At 44.6% G+C, this 12,321-nt stretch overlaps 1 protein-coding gene across 2 annotated transcripts in view; it reads right to left on the bottom strand.

Annotated features, from left to right (window-relative positions):
- The window catches only part of SAMD11 (sterile alpha motif domain containing 11), a 340,371-nt gene that overhangs the window by 250,802 nt on the left and 77,248 nt on the right, over positions 1-12,321 (bottom strand). For both annotated transcript variants that reach the window (XM_081870871.1, XM_081870873.1), the window contains exon 3: positions 11,220-11,266. The gene's annotated coding sequence lies outside the window, so the exon portion shown is untranslated. The remainder of the gene's footprint in view (positions 1-11,219; positions 11,267-12,321) is intronic.

The raw sequence follows: 12,321 nt of genomic DNA, 5'->3' as shown, positions 1-12,321 counted from the left end.
CCTGTGTCCCTAACAGGCCAGCACTACTTGCTGAACGCAGCCCACCAACCTATGAATTGTAGCTGCATTGTGTCCGACAACCCTCCTGCTGGTTCTGTTGCCTGTGTGGTTAAGACTGCAAAATCGGGGAGGTTTACCGAGTCCCGGCGGTGGTGGGCTGCATTCTGTTTGGTTGGTCAGAGGTCCTGCTGGCCCCTTTCAGAGGCATCTGTTGCCTGCTATTCAGGCCCAAACACAGGACCATCAACCAGACCTTGGCTGAGATCCAGCCAGGAAAGTCCTTGCTTGAAAAATATTCCTCCCCACTTTCCTGAAAGGCCAGGGAAAACAATTGGGGGTTGGGCGGGGGGGGGGGGGAGGTCTGCTTGTCAGCCAAGAGGGTCCTGAAAAGAAAGCTAGGGGAAAGGGCCCCCCTCTCCTCCATAATCCCCATTACATCCAGAGCTACAAAAAAACAAAAAACAAAACCTGGAGCCTCCTGTCTAAATGAATACATTAGCTGCCCCCACCCGGCGAACCCGGTGATGCTTCACAGTGGAAAATGACTGGCAGCTGAAAGCCCGGCGGGGGGGGGGGGGGGAGAGGCCACTATGCACAAAAGCCCTTAATTAGGAAACTGAAAGTGGTGGCGGCAGCAGCAGCAACAGCGGGGAAAGTGGGGTGGGGGTGGCGGGGGAGGGAAGAGAGAGGCCAGCCCTGATTGTGGGGGTCAACACTCCTTGAGTGGCTCTCTGAAGCACCAGCAATGAAGTGACCTCCCTAATCATGCGCTCCAGGATAAATTTGTGGTGGAGGGAAGGAAGGATGGCCCCCCCCTCCACCATATGTGTAAGCACATCTCAACTCCCCCCCCCCCAATGTCTCTGCTCTGTTTATCAAGCTTGACTATTTTTATTTTTCCCCCAAGCAGCAGTCGATGATTTATCAACATGACCACTAAGACATTAATGATGCAAGGAAAAGAAGAGGAGCAACAGAAGCCCCCCCCCCCACCGATTGGGGAAGCAGGGAGGGAATCATCTCCAGGAAGGGGTTTATATGTGGATGCCATACCGTGCATTTGTTAGGGGAAGCAGAAAGGGAGACACTTTAAGGTTCAAGTGCTGGGTGGGTGGGGGGGCTTTATGAGCCCAAGGGCCACATTTGCTTCTGGGAAACCTTCCAGGGGCCACATGCTGGTGGTGGGCGAGGCCAGATACAAAACTGGGCAGAGCAATTAATGTGTATTTTACCTTGGCTAGCTTACACACACACACACACACACACACACACACACACACACGTACATCTCTGTCTGTGCAGAAACTAGTCTCCTGAACAAAGGTAATATTTACATGAATCTCCTTGGCCATTTTTGCCTTTGGCCCTGCCCACCACTGACCTAGTAAATGTGGAAAATGTATTGCAAACAACAACCCAGAATGAAGGAAAAGCTGAATGTGGGAAGGCAGGATAGATATAGATATCTGCTCCCTGGCAAAATACCCTCCCAGCACATCTATGCTCAACTCTTAACAGCAAAATCACTCAGATCCATTGCCAAACATTGTGCCACAAATTAGTTCAGATTCATTGGAGGTCTCTGGAGCACTGACTAATTACAGCCCATGAGATAACAGAATCATAGAATTGTAGAGTTGGAAGGGATACTGAGGGTCATCTAGTCCAACCCAGTGCAATGCAATAATCTTTAAAAGATAGTACATGACAAATGGCCATCCAACCTCTGCTTAAAAACTTCCAGGGCAGGAGAGTCTACCACACTTGTGGGAGACCATTCCACTGTCAAACAGGCTCCTACTGTCAGAAAGCATTTTTTGATGTTTAATCGGAATCTCCTTTCTTGTAACTTGATGCCATTGGTTCAGATCCTAGCTCCAGAGCAGGAGAAAACAAGTTTGCTTCATCTTTCCATGTGACAGCCCTTTAGATATTTGACCAAGGCAGATGGGCTATGACTTCTCTTGATCGAGACACTATACTTATGTCAATGCAGCCTTAATAGCATTAGCTTTATTGCTGCTTGTTAGTAGTAATACCCCTTTGGGACTGATCCATGACAGGGCCTTCTTACTGGTGGCTCCTTGTCTTCCGAACAAGGTATGTGTCTCCCCCTTATAATAATCAGAGGAATTTACTGTATTTTTCCATGTATAAGACTAGGTTTTTTTCCTTTAAAATGTCAAAATTTGGGGGGCGTCTTATACACAGAAACATCTCCCCCATTTTCTTAAATCGGAGTCCCCCAAAATAGGGGGCATCTTATACATGGGGGCGTCTTAAAGACGGAAAAATATGGTAACAGCATCCCTTTTCACCTAGGCATGCAATGGCTAAAATGTGCTAATCCTAGCAGCTCTGAAATTATTATTATTTTTTAAAAGTATATTTATTAAGGTTTTAGAGGAATAAATGGGTTACAAAATAAATGTCAAAAAGAGTAAAAAGAGAATAAAAGAAAATACAAAAATACAGAGGTACAAAAAAAAGAGTTACACAATACAAAAAAAGAAAAATCAAACAATTAAAAACAAATCCATCTTTTCATAACTTATACTTCATTTACTTATTTCTCTGACCCCCTCACACCTCCCTTTTCTGTATTCCAATTCACATATTTAGTCCAGCAAATCCTTTCCCTCTTTGTTTTAATCTTAATCCAATGTCTTGACACATTGTAACTTTATATTTTCATCTGTTATCAATCTATTTTTGCAAGTTCATTCTAACCTTATTGCTAAAACCACTTCGTTTCAATCCAACATCATTTTAACTTTCATTAATTTTACAATATTTCTGCAAATAGTCTTTAAATTTTTTCCAATCTTCTTCCACCAACTCTTCTCCCTGGTCTCGGATTCTGCCAGTCATTTCCGCCAATTCCATGTAGTCCATTACTTTCATCTGCCATTCTTCCAGGGTGGGTAAATCTTGTGTCTTCCAGTATTTTGCGATGAGTATTCTTGCTGCTGTTGTAGCGTACATAAAGAAAGTTCTATCCTTTTTTGGGACCATTTGGCCGACCATGCCAAGGAGAAAGGCCTCTGGTTTCTTCAGGAAGGTATACTTAAATACCTTTTTCATTTCATTATATATCATTTCCCAGAAAGCCTTAATCCTTGGACACGTCCACCAAAGATGAAAGAATGTACCTTCGTTTTCTTTACATTTCCAGCACTTATTGTTGGGCAAATGATATATTTTTGCAAGCTTGACTGGTGGCAGCTCTGAAATTATAAGCTGTCAGGGTGATGTTATGTGACTGTTTCAAAATGTTTTGAGTTTTTTTATGGGTTTTCGACATTATGCTGAATTCGGCCAGTCGCTAGAGATTTGTATCCAACCAAGTTTGTATCTACTTATAGAGTAGACCCACTAAAATTAATGAACCTAGTTAGCCGTGCTTATGAGTTTCAATGAGTAGTACTGGCATTGGATACAGCCCTAGGTTTTTAAATGTTCTAAACTGTTTTTAAGAGTTTTAAATATGACTTTATTTTATTTTTTACTGTATTGTTCCACTATGAAGAAAGTTTACAGCACTTAGGACTTTTGAGTCTATAGAGAAAACGCATGGAGAAAGTGGATAAAGAAAATATTTTCTCCCTCTCTCATAAAACTAGAACTCGTATGTATCCAATGAAACTGAATGCTGGAAGATTCAGGGCAGATAAAAGGAAGTACTTCTTCACACAGTGCACAGTTAAACTATGGAACTCACTGCCACAGGAAGCAATGATGGCCACCAATGCGGATGGCTTTAAAAAAGGACTGGACAAATGCATGGGGGATAATGCTATTGATAGCTACTAGCCATGATGGTTATGCTCTGCCTCCACACTCAGGCAGTAAAGCTTCTGAATACCACTTGCTGGAAACCATCAGAGGGGAGAGGGCTCTTGTGCTCAGATGCTGCTTGGTGGTTTCCCAGAGGCATCTGTTGGTCCTCTGTGAGAACAGGATGCCAGACAAGATGGGCTATGCCCTGATTCAGCAGGATCGTCTTCATGTTCTTATGTTATTGTTTTGCCACTTTGTTGTTTTGCTGACCTGGGGTCCTTTGAGAGGAAAGATGGGACAGAAATCTGAAATAATACTAATAGTAATCAGAAAGGGGAGTGAAAAGCTGCAGAGGATTTCTCTGGAGAACTGAAAAGCAAGCTTCCCCTGGGATGCTGCACATCCATGCAGGCTGAGTTCTGCCACCCGCCCCTCCACTCGTAAAAGCCTCAATTAACTCTGCATTAATTATTCAATCAGAACAATGTGTCTCCGGGTCCCACGCAGCCCAGATTCAGTTACCAATGCTCCTTGGGAGAAAACTTGGCTAAGCTCACAGCTCAGGACATAAATATTGTACTTCCGTGAGCTTTGGAGTTGCTGGTTTGGAATTCCTTATTTCCCCAAATCTGTCCCTCCTCCTTCTGTAATCATTGCCTTTAGCAGTTTTAATTAATGTATATCCAGCCTTTGTTCAGAACAAAACACAGCAGTGCAGGGACAAGGAAGTGGGGTCTATCTGGGCTGTATCCAGTGCTACTTCTACCCAGCGTAGACCCATTGAAATGAATTAACACGACCATTTTAGGTTCATTCGTTTCAGTGGGTTTACTCTGAATAGGACTTGCATCTGCACTATACACTTAAAGCAGTATCAGACCACTTGAAATAGTCAAGCTTCACCCAAAGAATCATGGGAACTGTAGTTCCACTGCACAAATGAGAACCATTTGCTGGACCTCCTATGGAAGAAGCATGCAGTAGCCAGAACTACAGGGCATCTATTTCCCAACCTTGACCTATTAGCAAAGCCTTCAAGGTCCCCTCCAGTTTGTTTTGGGGTGTTGGTGATGTATTCTTCAACATGTCATTGGTTCAATAATGGTGCATTAGTGATGGATCATTACTGGACAATCCACAGATCATTCAACTTTCTTAGTCATTCAGCAATGCTTTCCAAATGTTATCAAATTATTGTCATCTGGAAGGGCACTCTTGCACTATCATAGAACAAAAGTGGGACAGCCCTCTCTCCCTCGGGATGTTTGCGGTATGAAAATTTACCAAAATTTCAGCAGGAAGTTACAGGATGTGCACTGATTAGAAACAAAGCAGTATGGATGCCCCAAAACTTTTGCAGGCACGAAACAGTACTGAAAGCAGGACTGCATGTAAACCATTCTGTGGTCTCTTGATGAAGGATGGTATATAAATTTAATAAATAATAATACCATCTTTAGCATAGATCATAATGAGTGCACCATAAAATGGATGTCTGGAAGAGCCCCACAATGCAAGGAAGTCACTGAGCCACAGGAAGCAATAGAAATCAGCAAGTCACTCTCTACCAGGTTTGGTGAAAAACCCTGCTTTGCATGGCAAGGCCTCAAACCCTTCCGGGGAGTGGAATAAAGACACATGAAATAGTATTTTTTGTTAATGGGTGAAAAAGGCCACAATTTTATTGGTTACAGAATGTGCGTGGCATTGGCTTAGGCACTGGAAACTACACAACTATATCTGACTCCTGCAGGAGTCTTGGAAGGGTTAACCACCAGTAGGGACTCCCCCAGGGTCACCGCTAGGGGTTGTGCCATGGCCCTAGCCCCCCATCTGGGGCTTCGGATGGAGACCACGCCCCCCAGATTCCTTTAACGGAATACCCTTGAATTAGGAGGGGTAGGTGATGGCCACTGCCTCCCCTCCCCTTCAACCTAAGACTCCAATGCCTAACCGCCAAACCTTACAAAGTTGTGACGATTTGCTACGAGGTAGGTGAAAAAACCAAATGGCTGGTGCCAATTTGCCAAGTGGAAAAATTTCTATCAGGCACTTTGGACAACCAAGGCGACCAACCGAGGTCCATAGCAAGGTCAAGAAATAAAAAAGCCTAACCTAAGGGAGGGCGGGAGAACTGGCCGAGCAGGGAGAAAAACAGGGACAAATCCTTGGCTGCGGGCAGTTTAAATAACCCGTTCCACGCCCCCGGACCGTCCGAATTGGACGGCCAAAGGTGACGTGGCTGAGGACCATTCAATGGCACAGGGGTGATCCTGCCCTGCGTGGATGGGGAGGGCTTGCTCCCAGCCCGCAACGACATCTCCCCGGGAATGTGAAATGCCTTTTAAAAAATAAAATGAAATAAAATCTCCAACTATTAACTTCAAGACCACTGGGCAATTTCACACATACATGTTTTCCTCTTGACAATTGCAGCAACGAACTGTAACTTGCATGTGTGAATGGAACATTCACAGATATTACACTGACCCACCCAAATATCTTTCACCATTACCAGAGGTGTTGCAGAATTCTGACAAAGAGAGAAACAGGAGTGGAAATCGCCAATATTCGCTCATTCGTCCCACATCCAAAATGGAAACAAATCTGGTGAATGCGGTCAGCATTTGCTACTGTTGTTGCTTTCATTCCTCAAAGGATATGTACCGTATTTTTCGCTCTATAAGACGCACCAGACCATAAGATGCACCTAGTTTTTGGAGGAGGAAAACAAGAAAAAAAATATTCTGGATCTCAGAAGCCAGAACAGCAAGAGGGATCGCTGTGCAGCGAAAGCAGCAATCCCTCTTGCTGTTCTGGCTTCTGGGATAGCTGCACAGCCTACATTCGCTCCATAAGACGCACACACATTTCCCCTTACTTTTTAGGAAGGAAAAAGTGAGTCTTATAGAGCAAAAAATATGGTAATTGATTACGCTTTCCTCCCTTTGGCATTATATTTCTTCGTATGGCTATGAATGGGGTGAAACAACTTAACAACACAATTTATGTAATAATGTAAAATTCTGCCATGGCAGACACAGAGACAAATAATGTGGGGGTTTTTTGGTGGAAGACAAACTGCAGTAGAACAGAAACGGTGCTGAATGTCATGACTAGAGCGTAGGATGGAAAATGATGCTTCCTTATATCCCTAACCATCACGGCGGGGGTGGGGGTGGGCAGGTGCAGCCAGACAAGATGCATAAACAGGTAATGCAGAAAACGGTCAGCTGTATGGTCCTGTCCACAGAAAACATAGTCCCCATATGTCTCTCATTCCTACACACACATATCGTTGTATCTGCCTTTAACTGCACAACTGCCACTGGCACACAATTGGACCTGCTTCCCTCACAAAGGTGATCACACCTCCTCCATCAACCTGCATATAGCTTCCCATGAGGAAATCCATGGTAGCCATCTCTTGGCAAACTGACTTGCAAAAAATCCAAACAACCCAAGGTTGAGTAGTGGCTGCAGCGGCAGCAGCCGTGGCTGGCAGAGTAAACAAACCAGCATATTTATACCATAGGAGCCATTTCCATGTTGCTCTTTCTTTCCCCTTCCAAAATGCTTCAGGGCAACAAGCGAGGGAGAGAAGAGTTGTAAATATTTCATTCCTTTCCCTTCTCTCGCCCCCCCCCCCCTTGGCAGCAAAACACCCAAAGTCTGCACTTCATCGAGTTGGGGAAGAGGGAGGAGAAGGGAGGAGGAGGGTATAAAAATGCAGCCTGCATGCATCAGCCATCAGGGAGCATCACACTCAAGCAGACGGATGGCTGGTTTTGCGATCTTCAGGTGCAAGGTTATCTGCTAGGGTCTGCTCTTTGGGGGCCAGTGAGGTGCTCAGACCTTGCACTGGGGCGTGAGGGAGAGAGGCCTCCAGAGCCAGCCTCAGATGTCTGGGGGCATCTGTGATATGGGCAGAGGGCATTCAGGGCATGCCAAAAGGTGAAGAGGAAAGACAACGCAGGCCAGCCTCTCACTCCGCCTCGCTGGCTCTTGGGCCTGCTGTGCAAACAAAGAAGGAAGCAAACAGAATTTGTTTTTGTTTTTCACATTGGGAAGGAGGAGCAGGCCAGAGTCAAACACCCTCCAATATTATTATTATTTCCAGTGTGGCGTAGTGTCAGACTAGGATGTGGGAAACAAAGGTTCAAATCACCACTAGGCCATGAAGCCCACTGGGTTTAACCTTGGGCTGTCTCTCTGCCAAACCTCCCTCACAGGCTTGATGTGAGGACAAAATGAAAAGAGGGGGAAATCATGTGCATCTCCTTGAGCTCCTTGGAGGAAAGAAGGGACGTAAATGCAATAAATTATAGCCTGTTTTCTATCAGAAGATCTCAAAGTAGTATGCAAGTGTCCGTCTGTCTATCTATGTTACAATAAAAATCATGGGATGTGGGTGACGCTGTGGGTTAAACCACAGAGCCTAGGACTTGCTGATCAGAAGGTCGCGGTTTGAATCCCTGCAACAGGGTGAGTTCCCATTCCTCGGTCCCTGCTCCTGCCAACCTAGCAGTTCAAAAGCACGTCAAAGTGCAAGTAGATAAATAGGTACCGCTCCAGCGGGCAAGTAAACGGCGTTTCCGTGCGCTGCTCTGGTTTCGCCAGAAGCAGCTTAGTCATGCTGGCCACATGACCCAGAAGCTGTACGCCGGCTCCCTCGGCCAATAAAGCGAGATGAGCGCCGCAACCCTAGAGTCGGCCACGACTGGGCCTAATGGTCAGGGGTCCCTTTACCTTTACCTTAAAATTATTTACATAACAGAATGTACAAACAATATCCATATCCATAATCAATACCCATATAAATAAAATCAGAGAGCAGTAGCACACATTATTAACAGTCTTGCTTGCCACTCATTTCACACCACCGCATACATTTCCTACCTCAAGCAATTTTTTTCTATTTACCAACCACTCAAAAATAAACCCTCTCACACTCAACAATATTACAATTCACATGCAAAGGATCACCACCAAGGAGACTCAAGTAAGATGCTCTTCCCATTTCGGAAGCACTAATGGGCTCATGCCCCACACCCACCAGACTATGTAATAATCCTCTCCTACCTCTCATCTGAGGAACAGAGGCAGTTATATACCTTATTTGTTTCTGCCAGCTGTTTAAAGCTGTTCTTTAAAACTGTTTCTCCAAACTTCTGACCACTGGTATGTCCTTAAACAAAAGAAGTTTAGGTTGGAGGTGAAAGTTGGAGGTGAAAGAGTAAGAACAACCCACCCTCAGAAGAGCCTATCAGCCTGGAGCTCCTGAGTGAGTCCCCATCCTTAGTATACGATTTGATTTGGAAAGGTGAGATCTGAGACTCATCCAAAGGAGCAACAGGCAGCCTCCTCTGAGGACAGGTAACTCTGTTGCATCCCAACAATAGATGTGGTTGCCCGATCCAAATCCAAAAGTGATGCAGCACATGGTTTTGAAATTCATGGTGTTGTGTTTTTTTTTTTTACCAGAACCACACTCAAATAATTGAGAGAATCAGGGCAAGGTGCTATGCGACAACACCTAACAGCAGGAACTTAATCCCCATAAAGGGGCTGCTCAGACAGACAAGTGAAAAAGACATCACTGCTGCAGTTAGTATGGGACTGAACCAGGGTGTGCATGTGCTGCCCTTTTTCTTTCTTTTCTTTAGGTCGTTCCCAAGACTTGCAAACGAAAACAACAGAGGAAAATATCTCAGCTAGGGGCTCCTTTGAAGTTTCCACCACATGCTGAAGGGACAACCCACTTTTCAGTTTAAATTTTTAAAGTTAAAACTTAAAAAACAGCTAGCGGCTGCAGGGGAGACTTCAAAGGAAGGCCAGGCTCTGTGCATACGGCGTTCTTGGATCCCGGCCACAGAGGACAAATGCAGATTTAATTCAGGAGCCTTCCCAAGTATCCTCCCGCAAGCTGGCTGCAGGGTAAGAAATTATGGTGGCCCAGGAAAAGGACAAAAAAAGTCAGGCAGGCCTTCCGATAAAATGAAGCATAATATAGGAAGCGAGAGAGTTGAGAAGGCGGATTCCTGCATGAAAAGGAACAGGTACAAATGCTGGTTTCGGCTCCCACCCTCCACCCTCCCAGCTCAGAGCAATTTCCATCCTGAAATTAGTAACTGCTTTGTTATGCCGTTTAGCTCGCCTACGTTTTCACCTCTCACTTGGTTAACTCGGAGGAGCGTCGTTAACTTTGGCTAGAGAAGCCAAACAGGGACTGCGGCTGATGGAAGTTGCAATCCAAAACACCTGGAGGCCACCAAGCTGGCAAAGGCTGGGATGGAGACTCAGCCACCAAAGTTGCTTCAGTCAGAAATAAAATGAGACTTCCATTTCTTTTAAAATGTTCTCATCCAATGACAATCATAACACAATCAAATACCTAGGCTGCGTACACACAATAGATTCCGGAATCAATGAAGACTGCTTTTTTTTTTCCTGCATAGGCTACACACCACCTAGATCTATTGCCTATATTTTGCCCCTGAAAAGCGCTTTTTGAGACACTGGTTTCATTCCCAAAATAAAAGCTCGTTGCAGATCCCACATTACTCTGCAGTGTATCCATTTGGAAACAGATGTAGGTGGTTCTGGCATTATTATTATTATTATTATTTTGGCGAGGGGGGGGGATACTACACCTGCCCAATGAAGTTGAAGGTGGGCCAAAGCCATATCATTATCACCACTTCCTTCTTCATCCACCTGGGTCAAGTGCAGGGAGGTTTGGCTAACCTATCAAGTAACCAGACCCACCCCTGTGGGCGAGAGGATCTAGAACTGATCTAAACTGGAAGCAGCATGTTATATTTATTTAATTATTTCATAAAATTTATGCACGGCTTGATTGAAAAACACACACACACAACTCAAAGTGGTTTAGTAAAAAACAACAAGGAAATCAAGGGGGAAATGACATCCATACTTTAAAACATGCAAAAGCTAAATCAGATTTAACTTACCTCAGCTTTTGAAGTATCTGGGCAGGTGTGTTTAAACAAGAATGTTTTTCACAGGCGCCAAAAATAATACAGTGTGAGGGCCTGCATGATATCAATAGGCAAGGAGTTCCAAAGGGTAGATACTGCCACACTAAATGATTGCGTTCTCACAAATGCACAATGGGTATTATGTGGCACTTATAGTAGCTGAGGATAAATGATTCCAGACTGAGGAAAAGTACATGTTTGTGCTACAAATGGGTTGGTGTGTATGCAGCCTTACTAAGGAGTCAGCCCAACTGGACTCATTGCGGCTTGCTTCTGAGTAAGTGGGTTCAGGACGGCAGCTGGCAGACTGCTGCGGTTGTTCTTTGTTGCTTAAACATGAGCAGCAAATTTTCAGAACCGATAAATAAATGTGTTTATGTCAAAGAGCTGCACAAAAATGCACAAAAAATAGAGGATCAAAGATCTCGCTTTAATTACCTTTCTTCCTGTAACGACACCGATCACTCACTGATGGAATGTCATCACTGCAAAAAGAAAAAGAACAATTCCAAAAATATCAAGCCCAGGATATACAGAGTATGCAAACAAAATGGGTATAGATAAACATTAGCATTAATATTATTTATTCAACATTGTTCACATTGAACAGAACAAGGCATCCCTCGCTATAGCTTTTCAGAAGTGGCTCCATATTTCTGGAGCACTCACCCGAAGGAAGAACACCTTATGCAGCTATTTTTATTCTATTTTATTTTCATGGGTGTTGTTGTTGTTGGATTTTTTTGTATTTTATTATTTTAGTCTGTAAACTTGTAAATTGCCCATAGGTCCATAGCTCAATGGTAGAAAACCTGCTTTGCCTACAAAATGTCCCTGGTTCAATCTCTGGCATCTCCAGATAAGACTGGGGAAGATTCCTGGCTTTAAACCCTGCAGAGCAGCTGCCAGTCAGTGCAGACAATACTGAACTAGATGGACCAATTGTGTGACTCAATATAAAACTATTTCCTATGTTCCTGTGTCTTAAAGGGAGGGCTGTAGCTCAGGGGCAGGGCATCTGCCTTGCATCCAGAATGTCCCAGGTTTAATCCTGGACATATCCAGGCAGGGCTAGGAAAGTTCCTCTGCCTGAAACACTGCAGACCTGCTGCCAGTCAGTGTAGACATTGAGCTAGATGGCCTGATGGTCTGACTCAGTATCAAGGACGGCCAGCCCATGAGGCAGCCTAAGTCAGCTGCCCTTGTACCTCATGTATTGGAAGCCCAAGAGGTAGAGTGTGGCATCATGAGAAAAGGCCTTTTTAGTGGTAGCACTCTGCTTATGAAATGCTCTTCCCAGGGAGACTTGCCTGGTGCCATCTTTATCTAGTTTTAGGCACCACACAAAAAATTCCTTTAACAACCCACAAGTCTTAATAAAAGAATGAGCAGTCAATCACACAGAGAGACAGTGGTAACCTCCTTTCTGGATGATGCTCCTAGCTCAGAAGAGCCTTTGGTCTAGAGATGGGGATGCTCTCACCAGACCACAACTCCCATCACCTCTGACCATTGGGCCTGTAGGCTGGGACTGGTGGGA

The sequence above is a fragment of the Podarcis erhardii genome (assembly GCF_964252035.2).
Source record: "Podarcis erhardii genome assembly, chromosome: 7".
NCBI classification, from domain to species: domain Eukaryota; kingdom Metazoa; phylum Chordata; class Lepidosauria; order Squamata; family Lacertidae; genus Podarcis; species Podarcis erhardii.
Note: the sequence above shows the minus strand (reverse complement) of the source record. Positions and strands in the feature narration are given on the sequence as shown.